This window comes from Asterias amurensis, chromosome 17 (assembly GCF_032118995.1).
Source record: "Asterias amurensis chromosome 17, ASM3211899v1".
NCBI lineage: Eukaryota > Metazoa > Echinodermata > Asteroidea > Forcipulatida > Asteriidae > Asterias > Asterias amurensis.
Genome location: NC_092664.1, coordinates 11,265,767 through 11,289,343, shown reverse-complemented (window position 1 = coordinate 11,289,343; position 23,577 = coordinate 11,265,767). Strand labels below are relative to the sequence as shown.

General features: G+C 36.9%; 1 long non-coding RNA gene across 1 annotated transcript; it reads left to right on the top strand.

Moving 5' to 3' along the window:
- Positions 1-1,642: 1,642 nt before the first annotated feature.
- Positions 1,643-21,670, top strand: LOC139949597 (uncharacterized). Its single transcript, XR_011787559.1, has 4 exons — positions 1,643-1,762; positions 3,834-3,876; positions 9,940-10,080; positions 20,012-21,670. It is a non-coding gene; the product is annotated as an uncharacterized lncRNA (long non-coding RNA).
- Positions 21,671-23,577: the final 1,907 nt, after the last annotated feature.

Below are 23,577 nucleotides of genomic sequence, written 5' to 3'. Positions count from 1 at the left end.
CAAGCTGACCTCGAGGCTGGTCAAAATATGGGATTTTTACCAAGATTCTGTGTAGGTTTGGGTTACATCTTGGTTTATTTGACTCATATTCCACTTCATAAAGACAAACAAGAGGGTCAGGTCCCAAGTGACCATATTCCTGGCCAGTTTTGACTCAGGAGTTGTAAGTGTTTTCTCATGATTTTGTTCTTGGGGTGTTTGTTTGTTTGTTAGGGTGTTTGTTTGTTTGTTTGTTTGTTTGTTTGTTTGTTTGTTTGTTTGTTTGTTTGTTTGTTTGTTTGTTTGTTTGTTTGTTTGTTTGTTTGTTTGTTTGTTTGTTTGTTTGTTTGTTTGTTTGTTTTGTTTGTTTGTTTGTTTGTTTGTTTGTTTGTTTTCATTATATGTTGCATAGTCTTTGCAAACCAACAATACTTGTGGCACTGTACCAATTCTGAATCAGCATTTGCTGGTATTTGGGCTTCAAGTAATTGTGCATGTCGGGGTCACTGACACATGGGGCAAAACACGGTGCACAGCCTCTGTGCCGTCAATGGGGCGGGGTGCGCATGATAAGATGACAGCCGATATGGGGAAAATAGAAAGGAAACAAATGAAATGATTGACAACATACTCCGACTTCGTTAATGATTGGCGACATCAGTGAGTCTTCCTTGTTAAGATGGATTACACATAGCGTCATGGTATGTCATAATTATTTGATGATTAATTTGTGACCCGCTACGTGAAAATGAGTCAGATGTTGACAATTTCAAGAATTGAGTTGTATGCATGGCTAGAAAGAACACACCAGCAGCAGCAATTTGGTATTTGTCTTAGCTTTGGGGTGTGTCGCTTTGCTGAGTTACTCCCGTTTGAAATTAGCCAATACATCATTTTTTTATGAAAAACTAATTACAAGTAAAGTCAGGTTTTAAAGTACCATTTCGCACGAAGGGATACTAATTAGACATAAAATGATCACAAAATTGTTGTATTCATAGATTTATTGCCTAAAAGTAAGTGTTCTAAAGGTTAACCATGCAAATAAAGATCTTAAAAAAAAAAACTGTCCATAACTTAATGCATTGGGCGACATCTGACTCATTTTCACGTAGCGGTTCACATATTATTTAGTGAAATGTGTGCTCGTAAACGCGCTTATACGCGCGTAGCAATTTAATCAAATATGGTGGTCAATGAGCCATTTTGAGATAAGGATGGACACACTAATTCATAATACTGCTTGGTGTTGGGTCAATATGTCTAGTGTACATCCAAAACAAACACAGTATTGCTATGGTGGTCACCATATCCCAAAAGTCAATGACGTTATGTGCAATCCATCCATATTTCTATGAATGAGTTAGGCTATGGGCTTATACATGAAAACTAGGACAAACAAAACATGAAATGCAGATTATCCGTAACATTACCCACATAAGTGGATTGCCCACTGGGAATTGTTTTATTTTTATGCAACACGTGAAGGGCACTTGACCTCTTTAAGATGCAAAGTCTAGATACCCCCCCCCCCCCCTTCCCCATTCATCACACTTCCCACGTATGAAGATCTAACTATGATAATGATCACAGACACCAACTCAGTGACGTCACGCAACGCAGTTCTATAAAATAGACTGGGCTATCGTTGGTCTTGCGAACACTTGGATAACAAGCGAAAACAAGCGTACGACATTTTTCGGCGGGAGTTGGTGAGTGTTGCTGTAACGTCTGCAAAGAGTTTTGTTTTATTCTGAACGGTGAAAGTTTTTACTGTTAAAAGGTAAGACGTTGATATTTTTTTTTGTATTTAAAAGTGGTTTAGCGTTTATGAGGTTTGTGACATAAAACTCAGTGTGAATACTTCTTTGTAAAGACAGAAATGTATGGTTACACAATATACCATAAATGTTGAACGTTTGGGGGAGTTCACTTGTGTCAGTTTGAGGCTTGGTAGATTTTCCTTAAGATTTTGCGTCAACTATTTTAAGACAATGGGTTTGGATACTTATTTGTAAGACAGACATTTAGGGGTACACAGTATACAGGGAATGTTAGAAGTTTCGACGACTTTAAATTGTGTTAGTTTGAGGGTTTATATTGATTTTCCTTAAGATTTTGCGTCACCCAATTTAAGAAGATTGTGATAATTATACAAATCAGTTAGATTGCTTCTTTGTAAAATAGACACTCAGGGGTGAACAAATTACAAGGAATGTTAGACATTTCGATGTGTTTAGGTTGTGTGGTTGTAGATTTTCCTTAGATTTTGCGCCACCCAACTTAAGCAGTTTGTGATCATTATACAAAATGGTTTGAATATTTATTTTAAGGCAGAAATCTAGGAAACCTAAATATACCATGATCGTTCGACGTGTTGGAGAGTTCAATTGTTCTAGTTTTAGAGTTTCTAGACTTTCTCTAAGATTTTGCGTCGCTTAATTTAAAGACTCTGGACACTATCTGTAATTGTCAAAGACCAGTCTTCAGCTCAATTGGTCATCGAAGTTGGGAGATAAGAATGAAAGAAAAAACTCCCTTGTCACACGAAGTTGTGTGCTTTCATCAGATGCTTGATTTCGAGACCTCAAATTCTAAATCTGAGGTCTCGAAATCAAATTCGTGGAAAAGTACTTCTTTCTCGAAAACTACGTCACTTCAGAGGGATCCGTTTCTCACAATGTTTTATAATATCAACCTCTCCCCATTACTATTCACCAAGTAAGGTTTTATGCCGATCATTATTTTGAGTAATTACCAATAGTATCCACTGCCTTTAAGAAGTTTGCTAGAGTTATAAAAATCGGTTTGAGTATTTTTGTTACAAAATATACAAGACATTTAAAAAGTTTAGATGAGTTTCATCTGTATTTATAGTTAGATGGTTTCGTGGATTTTCCATAAGATTTTGCGTCACTCAATTAAAGATAGTTATTTATTATCCCTATAGCGAACATGTATAGTTGCAAACACGTCGTGGTTTGTTGTATGCGCTTGTTAAATGGTTAAAAAAGTAAAATACGGTACGATGTAAATAAAACAACCGTATTGACGAAAATAGATAGCTTTCCTTTTCAAATTAAATACGTTCAACTTAATGGCAGTGGACACTATTGAAAACTACTCAAAATAACTTTTAGCATAAAATCTTAATTGGTAATAAGTAATTGGGAGCTGTTGATAGTATAATTATTGTGAGAAACGGCTCCCTCTGAAGTAACGTAGTTTTCGAGAAAGCAGTAATTTGCCACGAGTTTTGTTTCGAGAACTCGAATTTAGAATTTGAGGTCTCCAAATCGAGCATTATTTTGAAAGCACAACTTCGTGTGAAAATGATGTTTTTTCTTTCATAATTATCTCGCAACTTCGACGACCGATTGAGCTAAATTTGTCAAAGGTTTGTTATGTTATGCATAAGATGAGATACACCAAGTGAGAAGACTGGTCTTAGACAATTACCAATAGTGTCCAATGTCTTTAAGGGGATGTTTTTTTTTTTTCTTTTTTTTTTTTTTTTTTTTTTTGAGGCATTTATGACTGCGTTTAAACTTCCATTCTACCCTTCTGACGTAACAGTTAATATTGTGTTATTATCTTCTTCGATTTTGTTTTCTGGCCTTCAGAGTCGGTTTTTTCTGACCTATAAATGCTAACCATAAACAACTTGTTTCTAAGAACTAAAAAGTATTTTAATTCCAAACTGTATTCACAAAGTTTGGGCCGTTCATTTAAAATCTGGCAATTCTCATTTGCCAAACTGTTAATTTTAGTAACTAAGTTTGAACGTTTTTGGTAAAATCGTCACTGTGAAAAATACAAATAATATTAGTCTTTTTTTGTTATGTTTATTACAGGTGCCTTCCAATTACAGAATAACAGACACAGAGTGGAATAAAGGTAAAACATAGATTAGTGTTAAACGGAAAAGTATACAAACCCATGTGGTTTGATTTATCGTTCGAATTGTTAAATTATAGAAATGTAGATTTATACATTAAATTTGACCGTACAATTTTTTTTTTTAAGGTGATGCGTTTTGGGGACATCACCGAAAATCCTGAGCGATTTTTTTCCCCGCAACTCAGAAAGAATAAATATTTTGAAAATGGTTGTACCTCTACCAAAGTAATTTTGGGATCAATGGTACTCGAAGTTGCAACAAACCAATGAAAGAAAAACACCCATATATAGGATTTGAGGCATTGCATGGTGAGGTATCAATGTATATTTGGTTTGCGGTAACACTATGTGTGTATCTACTTGCCAGGTAGAGACTGTCTCCTGACGATGACTAGAGCAAGCTAGTCGAAACGTTAAGACCAATTCAGAACTGACTCCGCGGCAGTACGATCCTATAAACTAAAGTAGTAGTCCAGTCTAATTTCTATACCATCCGCCCTGGTAATAGTTAAAAAGCGGGACAGTTCTTTTCAGAACTGAGAAGTCTCCCGAACCTCCGATTATCTACTCCACGGCAGTTAGAATAAAGCAAGACAGTTCCCTAAGAACAACTCCACCTGGCAAGTAGATACACACATGGTGTTACCGCAAACCAAATATACAAAAACACCCTTGCTGCACAAAATGTGTGTGCTCTCAGATGCCTAACAAAAATGCATATTTGAGTGAGAAACTACCTCTTTCTCAAAAACTACGTTTCATTAGAGTGAACTGTTTCTCACAATGTTCCATTCAATTAACAGCTCTCTTTATTTCTAATAATGTTGAGTAATTCCGCATATGTCAAGTGCCCCTTAAGGTGGAATTTGTTTTCTAACCGGTGTAGACTTACGTCTATGGCCGGGATAAGTTGTATTGATTAACCATCTGCCTCAATCGCTTGCCTCCTTACAAGTTAGTAACACCCAAAGTACAATGTATTAACTAGGGAGGTGTGGGTGTGACATCTTTACGATGCTACCTGCACGCCTCATCTGTTTCAAAGCACCGACTGGTCGGTGCTTTAAGCCCCATTTGCCAAATGAGGCTCCAGCTAAAACAAAAAGGAGCTCGTCTCAGGCCGGTGCACTCTTCCTGGAATAGTCTCTTGGCTCTGCTTTCAGTAACTACGACAAGGAAAACTATATAAGCCGGGTGTTTGACTTATTTTAAAGCGACATGGACACTATTACTTCAAATAGTTTTAGCAACAAAACTTCATTGGTATTACGAGGGAGCTGTTGATAGTAGGCCTATAAGATTATTGTGAGAAACGGGCTCCCTCTCGAGTAACGTAGTTTTTTTTTAGAAAGTAGTATTTTCTGTCAAACAATGTAAGACTTCAGGCCTGAAGCCCTTTTTTTTTAGACATATGAAACTACACAAGTTTGTATAACAAGGCTGTTTTTATTGGGTTTTTTTTCTATTGCAATTTCAATGACCAAATATTCACAGATTTGTGGTTATGTGCGTAATGTTGGAATACACCTAATGAGAATACTGGTCTTTGACTGTTTAAAGGTGTCCATTGCCTTAAAGTTAATAATAATAAAAAACATTGTTGGTTTTTATCGAACAAAAACATATTATTATATAATTTATACATATACAACTTTTTGTTTTCAAACTGAAAAGCCACTTGACAAAGTTCCAAAGTCATATCATTATAATTCCACAAGAGAAATACCATCCGAAAAACTATGTCATACTCGAGAAAAATGTCAAGTGATGATCTCTTAAATCGAAATAAACAACGTTAGTAAATATGGACGAGCACAAACTCATTGACATCACCGTAAATTTGTTTTGATTCTGTCCCTTTTCACGTAATACATTCACTGTATAGTTGGTTATCCAGACTCCCTCAATATGTATGTAATTGATGTTTTCTTCTTTTCTGCAATAAACAAAACCTCGAAATTTCCCTTTTACTTACTTTTTTTTTCCAAACCGATTTTGCGAACTTCCTTTTAAGCTCGCCTCGTAAATATATCTGGCTACTTGCAATTAGAAAGCTAATGCAGAGGCAGGCTTCCATGCGCCACATAAATGTCATGAATTATATCGTCTGATGGCCCTACTTCTTGTCTTTGTTAGTGGTGATAGGGTCTGAACATTGATTACGACTTATAGAGCGAGAAACGAAAAAGGAATCGAGTGGAAGACCAGGGCCAAATTTCATGGCTCTGCTTACCGCTGAATTCTTTGCTAACGATCACGATTTGCCGCTTACGTGCAAGCACCGAATTTCTGTGCTAGCCTGTACATGTAGAATGCCTAGGAACGTACGCACGCGCAGAATCAAAATTTCGCCGCTAACCCGTGAAATACGATTGCCGTAAGCACATAATTCCCTACTTCCATAAGCGCCGTTTCTGTGCTTACGGTAAGCAGAGCCATGGAATTAGGCCTTGTATTTTATTGCAGTTAGTCAGCATTTCGTGGTAGTTCGAATGCCTCCTAAAGCCTGAACATGTAAATGCGAAATTGTAGGTTTAAAGCCATTGGACCCTTTCGGTTCAGAAAAAAAATAAAAGTTCACAGATTTACAAATAATTTACAGGGTTTACAGAAGGTAGTGGTGACAGACTTCTCTTGAAATATTATTCCATGAAATGCTTTACTTTTTGAGAAAACAGCAAAACAATATAAATTCTCGTTAACGAGAATTACGGATTTATTTTAAACACATGTCATGACACGGCGAAACGCGCGGAAACAAGGGTGGGTTTTTCCGTTGTTTTCTCCCGACTCCGATGACCGATTGAGCCTAAATTTTCACAGGTTTGTTATTTGATATAGAACTTGTGGTACACAAAGCGTGGGACTTCGACAACACTGTTTACCGAAAGGGTCCAATGGCTTTAAATCCCGTTCGAGTCAATTGTTTTGTTTTGATTATTCAATTCAAAAAAGAAACATATACCTGATAGTTCTAATTATATTATAAGTATTTCATTACAGTTGTTGTTTCACTTATTTTGCGTTGTTATATTATTTGTAAATTATTTGCCTCTTCTTTTTCAAACGAATGTGCTCTCACCAAACCATTGCAGGTAGGCACGGACACATTATCAGCGTTTGTGTTGAACGCTAAAGAAGCATGGACGTTAAAAAACAAAAGGGTCCACATAATGTAGGGATTTGAAACACCATATAAATCATTATGTGGACACGTCCACACAGCATTTTTTTTGTTAGAATATAATTTTTCATTAGTATACAAAAACAGTTTTGGGAATATTTTTCTTTAAATTTAATTCAGTTGTGGTAATAACACATAATTAACAATTCAAAAATAATGGATTACTAATGCTAAACATGTTTTCATAATATAATATGAATTAAAAATTGCACAAACAAAACTCTGTACATAACATTGAACAGTTTTAACTGTGAATTTTACCCTCTAGAGTAAAGTTAAATCTTAAAGGAATTGAACATTTAGTTTACAATATTATACCATTCCGCATGAATCGCAAGCTTTACTTCACGATCAAACCATTTCCATCTCTCGACTGTGTTCAACATACATGCCGAGATCTATTTCACATCCTCATTTTTGTGAAGAATAATTCTGCCACTCATCAATAGTCAATTAGCTTCATTTGAATATTGGAACACGTGCACCGATTCATATGTCATGCCAGCTGTATGAATGTTGGACCCCATGCATCATTGAATAATTATAAAATCTTTCACAGTTATTTTATTTTTTTCTGAAATGCTAGCTCGTCTCTATGACAGTTGACCACTGCTAGACAACTTGTAGTTCGATAAACATGCAACCCCAGTCTCCTGAAAGAAACTGTTCCCATGAATACACTTGTGTCAACGCTGGGTCACAGTTGTATTTGAAGCTGTTTGACGCATTGAACCGAGATATTAACGCACATTAAGTACACTATTAGCAATTACTCAAAATAATTTTTAGCATACAAACTTTCTGCCTAGTTTATACGTTGTATAAGTTGTGTATTGCTAATTTGTATAGGACGGCAATAGATGGAGGCATCAAGGGAAGTCATTCAAACGGATCGCTGTCATAGACACATAGTCTTCAATGATTAGAAAACAAATTCCACCGTAAGCGGCACTTGACACTTTTTTTTTAGAATTAATCTAAATTATTATTAGGATACCGACTTGTGTGGTAACTAGCAATGGGGAGCTGTTCAAAGTATAAAACATTGAGAGAAATGACTCTATCTTAAGTGACGTAGTTTTCAGAGGAAGAGGTAACTTCTCGAACCAATATTAAAATTTGTAAGACCTCAAGCCATTTATGAGACATCTGAAAGCATACAAATTTGTTTTGTTCTTTAATTATTCTCTTGCAGCTTATATGACCATTTTCACAGGATTGTTGTGTGTATGGTATTATGATGGGATAAACCAACTGAGAATACTGGTCTTTGACATATTACTATACAAAGGGTGTTCAGTGCCTTCTATTATGAGTAATAACCATGGTTTCAACTTGGCTTTATATGGTATGGTTATAAATAATTCAAGGGGCTTCAAAAGCGACAGTTGTTGATACCCAATTGCCTACATCCGTATGGACTGTAAAGGGGGTAACCCTGTTTCAGCCGAAGGAGTAGGTGGCAACGGCCTCTGGACAAAAAAAAAATAGGACACACCTTGCAGTGGCCTTCATGCCTTGTGTGTCTGGCGACTTGCATACAAAACAAAATAATGACCTTGGGCTTGTTTTTGTGTTCGCCCAAGCTACACTCTGCATTTAATCCTTGCCTCCTTTCTAACGGGACAAAAAAGCAAAATGCGTTTTGTAAAAACAAAAAAAAACAAAAAAGTTCTAAATCATGAAATTCTTATTAACGTAGGATTGTCCCAAGTTTATGTATTTATTCATTACCTTTTGAAATCAACACTGCCTCTATCGGGGACAAAGAACAACTCGATTTGATGAGGGATTTGGAGTGGACAAATATTTTAACAAATCAAACAAGGAAAGGTGACATTTAAACAGGTTTTGCAATCAAAATAACTTAAAAGGAGTAAATATTATATACGTTTGCTGACGCGAAGGCGAAATTAAAAATTCAAACAGCATGTTGGAGTGACGCACTCTGCCATCTTACACTTGATAATATTTGCTTTAGTGTTTTATTTATTAATCCAAGTTGATTAGGTCACCTTGTTTTGTATGAACTGTGAATGCACCAGGACGGGTTCTGTTCAGGAAAATGGACGAGAAAATGTAGATTCGCGAATAGAATGTACGAGCCGAAGGCGAACACATTGTTAAATTTGATTTTACATTTTTCAGCTATGTTTTGTTGCACTTTATGCTTTATTGAAGTTAGGAAAGACTTTCCAATTTGAACTATTTACTTAAGTTTGTAATGAATCTACCCTCAATTTTTGATTATGTTACGAATATATAACAATAAAGTTAATATTCGTAACGAAGTGTAGATTCATAAAGAAAATAGTACGACTCTCAACAACGGAGTGACGTCACGGAAACAGTTTAAGTATGATAATCTACCCAATAGGATAGGTCAGATTTTGAAAAAACGTAATAAATAAATAAATAAATAAAGTATTGGGCATGACAAACCCTTCTTTGTGTGTTTGGTACGGATTTAAAATCTGTTCTGTAATTTACAGAACCCTGGTTCAGATAAACTCCATTCCGAGATCTACTATAAATTATTTGGATAATACGATTGTAATGTCTAACCAACATCGGCAAATACAAAGTTACTATACCGATTCTCTAAAGTACACATCCGTCGATTTCACAAAACTCTTCCTAACTTAGGATTAATCTCATGACTTAGGACGAGTCCCAACCCTGCACTGTAGCATGCATACCTGAAGATTAATCCTTAGTTAGGACGAGTAACTCGTCTTAACTCGAGATAAGACGAGTCCTAAGTCTTTGTGAAATCATTACTGGAAAGATGTTGATTTTATGTCATTTTGTAAAAAAGGTTCTAGTAAATTAAATAAAAATTCATTAACAATGACCTTTAAACTTTGACCCCACAGATATACTTAACAGAATGGCATCAACAGGTGTAACCAAAATGGCGGCCGTCATTTTCGCCATCATGTGTCTAATCCACTGCGCATGCTCCCTTCCAGCTCAGAGCTTACGGGAGAGAAGAGAAGCACTGGAGATGGATTCAAGTAAGAATAATAATATAAAAAATAACAATAACTAAACAAACAAGTTTAACTCCTTAAGGGGTTTGGACACTCTTGTGACGCTTGCGAAAGTCCAAAGGTTTACATTGAACTTACTATTAAACAGTTGTGGTATAACGCTTCCCTTCAGATTTTACTGTCTGAGGTGCTGTGCTTTTTTTTTTCTTTCTTTTTTTTAAATAAGAAAACAAGAAAAGAAAAAAAAATGGTCTCAGGAGACGACAGCTATTTTAACGTGTTTTAATTAATTTACTCGACTCTTCTGAAAAACCTACTCTGTGATGTTCACTAATTTTTCAAAAACTTGACTATTAATAAAGCAGAAATTTCACTGAAATGATATTACCTAGGGGCCTACATCTTCATCCACAGTGAGTAGGGATTCATGTCCTGGCAAAAAAAAAAAAAAAAAAAAAAAAAAAGATTTACAAGAGGTATCAAAACCATTTAAAGGGTTTGGATACTTTTTGTACGACACAATACACAACAGTCTACTGAATTTTATTCTACACGGTTTAAAGATAATGATGTTCGAAAGCTTCTCTTAAAATATTACTTGCTGAGGTGCTGCAGTTTTTCAAAACTGAGTAACACTGTTTCACGAAGTTAATGTTCGTCAGTGAGACAACAATTAAAAAGCATATCAGCGGATTTACGTGACTCTCAAAGAAACATTGCTCTTTGGTTTAAACTTCTTCTTTTTTCCGAAAAAAATTGACGACTAAAGAAGCTGGAACTTCTACATGTAAATTATATTAAATACATCTTCATTTTAAAAAGTAAGTTATACCACTTTCATTGATTTGGAATCGAATCCAATGATATCAACTTTTGGATAGGCATCATACAAGTGGGCTGAGTTTGACAATAAACACAGTGGAATTTATTTAATTACCACATAAAAAGACAGAAGATCGTTGCTGAAACTGTAGCCCTGGGGCCTATTTCACACGCAGTTTGAGATTGATCTCATCTTGGTGGGAATGTAAAATGCAAAAGAAAGAGAAGTGTCACAATGCCACTATTGAAAACTCATCTTCAAGTGGAACTTACTTTTTTTTGAAATCGAGACAGGCTCAATGTGATCCAAGTGGAATCTAAAGGGTTATTTATTTAAATAGTAATTGAATCATTTCTCGAAACATCTTCCCCAATAAATGACATTTCCAAATTGTGTTTAACACATCCGTGGGTGGTTGGATCAAAGTCAATACCACACAGCTTGACGTCAGTGTATCAATAAGTGTTTTGAAGGATACATCCGTGCAATCGGGCAAGTTTTTGTACCGTTCTTGTCAACATTTCCCCGTCAAATGTTCCAATAACAGATTTCACCATTTCACCTTCTTATTGTTATTTTACTTAAAGGCACATTACTAAAATTGTGCTTGCTAACGAAAACGTTGCTGGCAGTGCAAGCACTTTGTAATCCACCATACTCAAACAAACAAACCTGTATATTTTGAGATCGATCGGCCATCTGGGTCACGAGAAAATAGTGATAAACCGATTACAAGTGTGCGTGACATCCATTTAAAGGAACACGTTGCCTTGGATCGGTCGAGCTGGTCTTTGAAAAGCGTTTGTAAACCGTTTGTTATAAAATGCATGTTTGGCATTATGTTTCAAAAGTAGAATATAATAATCCACACAAAAACGCCTCGAAATTGCACGGTTTTCCTTTTATTTACCTCTTCGACGAACGGTTGGCCATTTATGGGAAACCATTCAATAGCCGAACGTCTTACTCTTAGTTCGCATAGTAAAATGAAAACCACGCAATTTCGAGGCTTATTGTGTTGATCATTGTTCTCTACTCTGATCAAAGGCAACGTGTTCCTTTGAAAGGAATATGGGTAAAACGCTCCGGGAAATCAGTATTATTTATTTCTCATCAAATAATATGATATTTCAGGCAGAAACTTTCAAGGGATGTTTTCCAATAATATCATCATCATTAGATAGTTGTACGTTTTACGCAAATCTCTGGACTTAGACGAATCTTATTTTTACCAATTGTGTCAAGTTCCTTCAAGTGTTCCATCTTGTAAGGAAAACATCTGGGTTTTTTGAGTGTCAGTTCTTGAAAACCTTCAGAGGTAATTGCTCCGGAGTCATTTTTACAAAACAGTATTTTGACGAATATATTTCCCAAGGGTTTTAAACAAACTCGTATGTGGGTTATTTCTGTGTGTGTAAACAGATGAGTCGGTAGAGTGGGATACCTGTCAGTAAAAGGTGGTGAAGTTTTAAAATAATCCGTGGCTGAAGAAAGATCCATCAATCTAAGAGCGAAGGCGTTGATTTCCTTGAGGGGTACAATCTTATTGTTCAAAAAGAAGTTAAAAAAAAAAAAAAATCAACTGGAATAAAGGAAAATCTTGTAGGGTTTTGATACATTTTGATCAAGTTCTTGACATGAATCTCTATTCGATGTGAGTCTAATTATACCTGCAACAGTTTCAACTTCAATGATCTTCATGTTTTCGAAAAGAAAAAAAAAGTGAAAATCATCGAGCAATATTTTCAAGGGAGTTGCGTAAATCCTTTGCACGTGCTAAAATAACTTTCGTCTCCGGAGACGAACATAATTTTCGTGAATGTTGTTTTACACGTTTCTCAATACTAAGGCACCTCAGTAAGTAATTATCAAGTGAAGCTTTCTACTGTCATTTCTTAAATGTAAATAATGTGGACGTTTGAGTTGTATGTCGTTCAGAAAGTACCCAAACCATTAGAGAATCATGTAAATAGCCGTCTATTTCTTACATGAGGAGTGACTTTCCTCAAAATGTCAGATTTGCTCACGGGAGCATGTGAGATTCGAACCCACGACAAAAAAAAAACCGCACACATAAAGTACAAAGGTTGGTTCACCAAACCGAGTCCTGCTGGGGCTGAGTTGAGAAAGCACATTCAAGTTGGTAACAAACTTGTTTAAATGCACTGGAGTCCTGGACACTATTGGTAATTACTCCCCATAAGTTTTAGCATAAAATCTTACTTTATAACTGGACACTGTTGGTAATAATTATTGTCAAAGATCAGTAATCTCACTTGGTATGGCCAAATAGATGAATAAAATCACAGATCTTTGATTTGTTTTACTCAATACTGGTCATCAAAAACAAAAACAAAATGGTAAAAAGTTGGTAACAAACTCGCTATAAAGGCACGTGACACTATTGGTAATTACTCCCCATAAGTTTTAGCAATACAACTTACTTTATAACGAGCAATGGAGAGTTGTTGATAGTATAAAACATTGTGAGAAATGGATACCTCTGAAGTAAAACATTTTTAAGGGATAATTTCTTACATTCGATTATAAAAAACAAAACAAAAAAAAACTCCAGGCCTGAAGCCTTTAGTCCAGCAATGTCGTTTTTCTATTATGACTCTTTTGCAACTTTGATGACCAATATTGAGACAAACTTTCCACAGATTTGTTATTGTATGCATATGTTGGGACACACCAAGTGATAATACTGGTCCTTGACAATTACCTAAGGTGTACAGTGCCTTTAAGACTTAGTGTTGTTTTGTCAGTTTACCAACGCACACCCTTGCTCTCTCGGTTCTGGCTTGAATTCTTATTCCATGAAAATACAGTCCACCATCTGTGTTTTATGCAGCATGCTTGCCAGTGTGTGGATTCGGTGCAGGTGGTTGAAAAGTGAACATAGAGTGCCGCTTCAAAAACACTCCAGCTCAGACTGGCTTAGCAATTAAAGCACTACCGTCTGTATACAGCCTGCTCGAAAGTATAGCAAGGGATGCGCACTTCTGGATTTGGGTTTAGTTAGGACGAGTAACTCGCAGTCTTAACTCTTTATGACCCCCCCCCCCCTCCCCCGGATACATTTTCTCAACACTCTTATTAGAGCAAAATGAGAAGAGTGGGTGCCGGGTGTGGTTGTTACTTGCTTATGTGGGTTGTGATGGCTCATTTAAAGGTCATTGTCTGTGATGGTGATGATATCAGGTGGTAGTGTGTCCAATCTTTAACTATTTGGGGGAAGTATGAGTATTTGAAGCAGTCGTTGTTTGCCGAGTATATAGTTGGTAGGCCTCAAATACATCCGTGGCTGGTTGTATCTCTTTGATTTGTTTTACTCAATATTGGTCATCAAAGTTGCAAGAGAATAACGGGGAAAAAAAGAAGAAGAAACACATTTGCACAACATTTTGTGTGCTTACAGAGATGTCAAACTAAAAATATTAAAAGACTGCAGGCCTAAAACCGTTTAAAGGCAGTGGACACTATCGGTAATTACTCAAAATAAATATTAGCATAAAACCTTTCTTGGTGACAAGTAATGCGGAGAGGTTGATGGTATAAAATATTGTCAGAAACGGCCCCCTCTGAAGTGCCATAGTTTTCGAGAAAAAAGTAATTTTTTGCACGAATTTGATTTCGAGACCTCAGATTTAGAACTTGAGGTCTCGAAATCAACCATCTAAACGCACACAACTTCGTGTGACAAGGGTGTCTTTTATTTCATTATCTCCCAAGTTAGATGACCGATTGAGCTCCAATGTTCACAGGTTTGTTATTTTATGCATATGTTGAGATACAGCAACTGTGAAGGCTAGTCTTTGACAACTAGCAATAGTGTACACTGCCTTTAAAACTTGAGAGAGAAATTACCTGTTTTCTCAAAAACTTCTTTACTTCAGAGAAAGCCGTTTCTCACAAAGTTGTATTACTCACCAGCTCCGAGCTCTTCGTTGTTCGTTACCAAAAGAAGTTATGCTGGATAACTACTAATTTTAAAGTACAGTGCCTCCTGTGATGGATGTAACTTACAAGTCTCTTTGAGGGGTCTCCCTGCCCTGTGTTTGACAAAGTATAGATACAAACTCTCAATTGCCCTAGACGCCTCTTGTCTGTCGTGATTCTTATCCAAGCTCTTCACCGTCTCGTCACCGTGACCTTTCATTATTGCCCTCAATGTGTTGGCATGCTTTCCCCATGGGTGTGTGGAACACGGTCTTTGTGCCTAAAAGGCTCGGGGAAAGTAACATAATTATGTGGTTAACGATTTCATCACGAATCCAATGTGTAACTTTGGAGGTTACTACATCCTATGCAAATGCTGTGAAAGACCAGAAGATTCGGAGAAGATAATAAAAGTGTCTGGTGCATTTAAAAATGAAGTATTGTCAATAAAACGCCCATGAAAAGAGTGGCGATACACTCTAGAAACTCCCGGGCGATTTTTTTTTTCTGAAGTATAAAATTAAAAATTGGCATCTTGAAAAAAATCCTGTTTTTTTGTTTTTTTTTTTTTTTTCAGAAGGATTCCCTTTGTTATAATCGATTTAGCAAAATCTAATTCCCCATCGAAAACCACTACGTAAGTGGCAATTTTGATATACAGAAGACAAATTGCTTCCTGGGGCAGACCTGATCCATTTTCTACTTCAAGCCGGTACGTATTGGGTTCAACCTGTCCCTAAATCTAGCCCAACTCCTTTAATGCAGCCCAATTGTGGATCTAAATCTACAGCAACCATTTAACCTGATTGCAGCCCAATGCATTAAGCCATGTCCGACGTACGACCCCATGTTCAACGTAGGGCTATCATGCCCAACGAATGATCGTAAGCATTGCGAAAGCAGGTTCAACCATTTACTAAAAACAAAAGGGGGAAAACATTCACAGTCAAAGTGGAACAACAAAGCACATGATTTAAGCACGTTTCTTGTTAGATTGTCGGACAATTTATCATTTTTTTTTACATATATTATGTATATTATTTTCTTATAATTAACCAAAGGGATCCCTAGAGTAATATAGCATTACACGCACAAAGACTCGGGCATCATTTTAAAAATAAAGTCCCCTTTTTACTGGACATGTCCAAACCGGTCTGTCATAAGTTACCTTACAAAAAAGTTCACCGCGACTTTAAACACTTCTAACCCTTCTTCAAAGCTCACCATTTCAATAAATTTGAGACTGGAGAGCGAGTCAAGTCCATCTTCATAGGAGCCCGGTGCCATGTCCATTAATTTCCCAGCCTTTTCAGCCAAATCCCTGGCGTATAATGCCTTCCTCTTCATCGCTCGTGAAAACTGTATATTTCACTTAAATCGCAAATGCTGCAGAAGGAATTCGGTATTTCCAACCTCTCGTGCTCCCAAAGGATGAACAAAAATCGGGTGTTGAAAGGATTCAAATCTCCTTCGTCTCTGGTTCTCCATCAAGATTGACGGTGAAAGTTTTCCAATTATTGTTGACCTTTTTTTAGTTGAGAATTGTGTGATCGACCAGTAATTTACAGTTAGACTCAGCTTTATCAATTACAATGCTGATTGAGTTTAATTAAAGTTAGACATTAGTGGGTTCGGTGGGAAGTACAGTTTGATATATCGGAACACTTTACTGGAATTACTGATAACAGATTTTACAGTGTCGAGAGGGGAAAAAAAAGAAGAAAACAGTTAGGAGTGCCTCCCTCAAAGGCGTTCTGACCAAAGGCTTTGGAAAAGACTTTGGCTGGGTTCAAAACGTAAGGCCGTGAACTTTGCCTCCTGCCCCCCCCCCCCCCCTCCCCCCCCCCAAAAAAAAAAAAAAAAAAAAAAAAAAAGCTGTCGACCGGGTCTGAATCATGTTGAGATCTGCCCAGTTTTGTATATCCCTCATTAAATTGGGGGAGATCGGTTTGAAGCACGCCGATGACCCTGGAAATTATATCTTAGCTGAGCATTTGTCTTCCCTCTGTTTCTCTTTCCATGTTTTGGTGACCAGTTGATAAACTGAGATATACAGGTTCTTTGAAGTTTCTGTATGAATTACATGCTAGTCTCAGACGACGCTGTTTAAACTGTAGTGGATGGTTTGGGTTCATTACCAAACAGTTATGTATTTGTGCATTGAAGTATTGTCGCAGTGGTTGTGTGTAGCACCCATCTACATACAATTTCTCTTCCAGTTCCCTGGTAGTGGTTGTCCATGTACATTAGCTATTTATTAGGAATGAACTATTTTTTTTACCATTGTGTCCTTTTGGTGGGTTGGTATCTTTTCAACTGACATTTTTTTCTTTTTTTCTTCTCAAAATTGTGTTATAATGGCTTGCGAAAATTGGCATGCCTTAATCGTCAGGGATGCAACGAAGACGATTACCTTTATGCCCTCTGGTCATTGTCTTGGTGCACTTCGAATGCACCGTATATATTTACAATGTATTCGACATGGTGCCCTTTACCGAGCAGAAAAGGCCTTGGTGCCCTTGCCCTTTCAAAAATGAGCATCATAGGACTTAACTTTGCCAAACAGTTAAGTTTATTAAGAGTTCTCACTTTGCATACTTGTAGTATGGTTAGCTCATGTACTTTGTTTCCTTTCTGTTCCAGTCATCGTTTCATCATATCAAATAAATATACGAATATTCCCGCTTAGAGCTGGCGGGAATCTGAAGTTGATCGACTACCGGTCTCCCAAATGCCACACCTACCAAATTTATTTAAATGGCTGCTAGCAAAAATTGTCTAACCACCATATTAAAATTCCGAACAGACGTCCACAAGATAACTAGTAGACACGTAAGACAAGGAGAATAATTTAAGCAAATTGCTCTCGGGGTAAACTCAATATGATTTGTACGAATGTTTGTCCGTAATAAACCCAATGTATTTGCGTTTACTAATCACTTCATCTAATCACCTAGTAGGAAAGATCGCCTGACGCTACGAAATGCAAAGCTAGTGTGTGCGTGCATAATCAGTCAATTCGTGGAATTTACACGGTACAGATTCAGTAATGAACACTTTTATCATCTCGATCAATCTGACATTATTGTCGAAATTTACATGAATTACGCGCGGTAATACATTTTCAAATTAGCTTCAACACTGTTTTTCTGTCGCCTGTTGCCAGCAGTTGCCAATCGGCCCCGGGTATTTAACAGGGTGCTGAAGAAAATAGTAATACCATTAATAACTGTTGTATCAGTTGACACAAATGTGTCGTGAATACTGAATAAGTAGCTGGGCTCGGTTTTGGGGCTTACGTTATTTGTTTTGCCTATCTTTAAGGCATTGGCCAATTGGTATTGGGTAATTAACAGGGTGAACAACATAGTAGTTCCATTACTAAGTGTGTTTATTCAGTAGTGACATAGTTGTGTTGTGAATATTGAACAAGTAGCTGTGTGCTAACAAAGTACACCTGTCAGCTCGGAGGGGGGGGGCTATAGTTCATTGTTTTGTTCTCTTGGAGTTACAACTATTTTGTTAACATATTGGATTTTGTTTTACTAATTTATCCTAACTCATAACTCAGATTAAGCTCGATCTTCGATGTTTAATTTGCAAATTTAACATCGACTAGATCGTTTGCAGTACCCGCTGCTAAAACACAGCCTCTAGCCACAGGGCAATCTCGGTGATCTTTATTTGGTAGAGACACTGCTCTAGAATTGCAAAGGTCGTGGGTCCCACCCGAGTAATATGCCTGTGACTTTGTTCACATAACTGGGGTAACTAAGGAGTTTCAGTGCTAACACACATTGGTGTATATGGGTAACAACCAAAATAAATATTCTACCAATATTTTAATATATATACAAAAATAATATACACGCAGTATAAAGACACAGACAGTAAGAATACCAGTAAACATATTTCTGTCTTCCGTTTGTCTCCGTCATATCTCAAGAAAACATCAAAAGCACTCAATCAAAGAATGCCGTTTTAAACCTTCGATTGAAAAATTGGCGCAAATAGCTGCCCCAAATTTCACAATTAGCGCGTGATGAATCTGATAATGATATCAAAGATTCAAGAGAAGAAAATTTAAACACCTTAGTTGGAAAACGAGGACGTCTTAATAATGCAATTTGCCGTTTTTAGTCACCAAACATTATCTTTGATTTCCAAGTTTGATGGACGTTCACAGACGTGACAATTTAAAAATAGAACCAAAAGCCCCATTATGACCTAAGAACGAGTACATTTATTGTAACAAAACCCGAAATTGATTGTGTGGGACTACTACAAAACATCACAATGAACTAACAAGGATGTCAAAATAATATCGGTTGGATTGTTGGATTGTTTCATTCCTATAATATTGAGTTTATGGCCCTACGGAACCAAAACGCAAGAAGATAAAGTTTAGCGCCTAGCCAATGCTGTTGCTATGTAGAGAACTTTCCTCCAATCAGAGGCGATGGCGTAGTGGCGCGGTCGGCCAGACCCAACGGACACTTGCCGCACCGTGACACTGTCTACTCAGGGATCGCGTTGTAAAAGCCAAAGCTACACTTTGTTTTACTGTTTGTAAACAAAATGTAAGGTATGCACGCAAGGTTCCCGTGTTCCATAAACCTGATTAAGTATGCAGTTAAAGGGAAGGTACACGTTTGGTAATTACTCAAAACAAATATTAACTTAAAAACTGACTTGGTAACGAGCGTTTAAGAGCTGTTGATAATATAAAACATTGTGGGAAACGACTCCCTCTGAAGTAACGTAGTTTTTGAGAAAGAGGTAATTTCTTTCTAAAAAAAAAAAAAAAAAAAAAAACTTCTATAGCTATAGAAGTCTTTAATTCTTATCTGAAAGCACACAAATTCGTTCAGCAAGGGTTTTTTTCTTTCATCATCTTCTCGCAACTTCGATGACCAATTGAGCCCAAATTTTCACAGGCTTGTTATTTTATGGTTATGATGGGATACACCAAGTGAGAAGACTGGTCTTTGACAATTACCAATAGTGTACCCTCACTTTAATCTTCCTTTTGGAGTTCATCAGAAAAAGGTTCCACTGTTGATGAGGGTGATGCTTGTATCACTTGGCTGCAATATCGAAGGCACAGTACCACCATGCATGTAGTACAACATAGGGGCCCCAGATAATTGAATATTTATCACTGATTACTATCATTATTATTTTTAACAGGCCGATCGAGACGAGCTGTGGGAGTCAAAATGCCATGGGCCCTTGACGCCCTAAAACAAGAACTTTACTCTAAAGTACAGACCGACAAACTCCGAAAAATCCTGGAAAACGAGAGTAAATTCGCCTTGGCCGGCCGGAAGTAAACAAGAAACACCAGGAACAGTCAGCATCCGGCCTAATATAATAAATGGTTTATTTATTTATTTACGTGTAACATTTTATTTATTTTGAGGCGAACTTCAATAACTTTTGAACGAAATATGAAGTTGCCTTTTCATCTTAGAAAGGGTTTGATAAAAAAAAACATCAAAATTTATTGAAGTTCCTCTTTTGAAATATTATATTTAACATTATTTGACTCAAGTATTTAATGATTCAGTTTGCTGAAAAGAGGAAAAGCGGGTACTTACACAGATACAATCGTGTCTGTAAGGTTCGGTTGCTATTCAAGGGGGCATGCTGCATTATGTTGCTAACCCCATCCATCTCGTTGTTAGCCGCACATTGGTCCCGTTATCAATTTTGGCCCTAACGGCGTGGTCTGCGCTCCAGTATACCACCATTGAGCCCAGAGCCCGCTCAGGGGTAAGAACTGTCAAAGTAACCCATTCCTTTTGGACGGTGTTACCTGTTGTTATGCTGTTAGGCATACAGGGCCGTATCTTAAGAGAGGTGCACCAACTTGCAGTTTATTACTTGAAGGCACTATACACTATGAGTTAGTTACTTACAACATTTTGAGCATGCAATCTTACATGGAAACGCGCAATGTAGATGAATATTACAAGACGTTGTTGAGATACACCAAGTGAGAAAACTGACAATTACCAAAAAGTGTCCAGAGCCTTTAAGCTGTATTCATGTAATTATGTGTTTGTATATTAATGTTCAATGATTCATAAGTGTCAAACCGTCAACCTGTTAGGAAACACCTGTTTGAAGATGCATTCTGGAGAATAGAGAGAATATAGAGAAGCAAAATTGATAATATCAAAACTTTATAAGTTTATGCAAAGTTGGCTTCAAGTGCTAATCGCCTAAAGATTTTATTCTATTTCGAGTGCCCTTGTGGTGTGGTCGAAAAGGTAATGACTTTCAAACAAAAATGTTAAGGTCAGACGAAACCCCGCCTGAAGGGAAGTTTTTAATTAGCATACCTAACGGGTACCAATGATATGCCACCCACGTTAAAATATGGGTTACCCCACACTACCTAAACAGTGAAGGCGATTACACATTGTAACAATGGGTTGCGGTAAATACACACTTTGATAATGGTTTCCCATTCCTTAAACAATTTGTATAAAATGGTAACATATTGCTCTGTTGAATTGAGGGCTAGGGAGTGACGTTTTGGAGCTGTTAAGTAAACCGATTTATTAAATAAAACATGTGATCAATGTTCAACCGGCAATGAGGATGTATGTTTGTTTTTTTCAATTGTTGTTTAGAAAGAAAAAAAACTACGTTTGCACAACCCACTTACCGTAGTTGCTCGTACAAAAATTGCATAAATATATGTCCGCTAATATATAATACATGTGTATTTCCTTTATATTTATTAATGCAATATATTAATTATATTTTTGTGTGTATTTGATGACGTCATTTAACTCGATTTAAACCGCCATGGAGCTTGATTTTAATAAAGCAACATCAATCGTAATAACTAATTCGCCATTTTGTTTTGTGTTTCTTTGTTAATAATAACGTGCTGGAAAGTGGTGTGTTTGGTTCTCCAATGCATCACCAAGAAAGCAACGAACAAAGATGATGACGTCATCCTGACACCGCTAAAGGTGATGAAGATGAACCAATAGAGCTGTGCAGCTAAGGACGTAGAGCGCACGGAGTTGGCCAATGAGCAATCTCCTTTTGACTACCGCTTGAGGTCTCCTTGTCCCTATACAGCGACATCACACTCGTGAGGTCTTTTATCGCCAGTTTTGAATGGGCATCGCCATAAATACTTCATAATAATAATAATAACAATAATAATATCAAAGACTTATATAGCACCAAACAATATACTCAAGGCGCTGAGTATATACAAACTTTCAGAAAGAAAAGTAAATGCAGTGTGATGAGCTTTACGAAGCTTTAAGAGTGTCTATCCAAGTTGACCTGATAAAACTAAGCTAGCATTCCAATGCTACTTTTTCTAAACTTCATGTGATAACTAAAGATCAAAATACTAATACCAAGTTTCGTGATCGCTTGCTGTTGTTGTCACCTTCTGTCTGTAAACATGCAAGCTGAAAGGCGATGGACACATTTCGTAATTATCAAAAACCAGTATTCTTACTTTACTTGGTGTATCCCAACATGCATTCAATTACAAGTCTGTGAAAGGCTGGACTCAACTGGTCATCGAAATTGCAAGAGGATAATACAATAAACTGTTTGCACAACTACATGCTTTCAGATGCCCAAATCAGGCTTGAAGTCTATTAGTATTTGAGTGACAAACTAGGCCTACCTCTTTCTCAAAAACTACATTACTTCAGAGGGAGCCGTTCCCACAATGTTTATATTATTTTATCAACAGCTCTCATTTGCTCGTTTACCAAGAATGTTTTTATGTTTTTATGCTAACAGCTAATTTGAGTAATTACCAATAGTGTCGCGGTGACTTAATCGCTTAAATTTCACTACAGAAAAATGATCGTATCAAGTAATAAACCAATAGAGAAACTATCCAAAACTAATATTGCACAAGATAAGATGTGAATATAATTAGTAAGCTTGCAGATACATGTGTAATATACAGTTTTTGTAGAAGTGTTGGTTCTTAAAAAGAGTCGGTGTGGTCTCAACGTTACGAGCAGTATACTCAGCTCATATATTTTCAGGGGGGAAAAAATAAGCAAATAATGATGTTTGTTAAAAAAATATACCCGCCCGTATAGTTTGACTAAAACCTACATATTCATGTCACTCGTTTGGTGTAAGATGATTCCTCAGCATTTGTCATCCTTTTTATTAATCAGTAAGCGCCTAACGAAATTTGTTCCAAGTCTTCCCCTTTTTTCGTCGTTCTTGGGTTCAACATTTCTCAAAATAACGCACAATGGTTTTTAACGAACATTGCAGGTCAGGCAAACCCCTCTAAATAGCCACCCACCTGGCGTCCCCAGGATTTTTACATTCCAGCCAGAGACCCCGCAAACACGGCTTTGTGTCCCTGAGTCTTGGGTATCGGTTTTTTTAATCAGTTCGATCGTAGGCGTGCAAACTGAAAGGGAATATTGTGCTGTCTGATAGCGATCCTTGCTCAAACATTCAGTTCCTTTTTCGTCATTCGTTTTCTTTTACCGGTTCCATCTTCCTTCGTTTCCCCTGTTTGAATGTACAGTCGCTTTGCACTATAGCCAGCTCAGTTGCACAGCTGTGCAATGCTTCAAAGAAAATTTCCCTCTATAATGTTTAGCATATTCTTGGTATCATTTGCATATTTGAGTGAATAATTTGCATACTATTACTCTTTCTCTTTGCTTTCACCGCTTGTCTCTTCCTGGTGTCCTTTCTCTCCCAATCATAATCCCAGTCCATGACGACGTATTTGT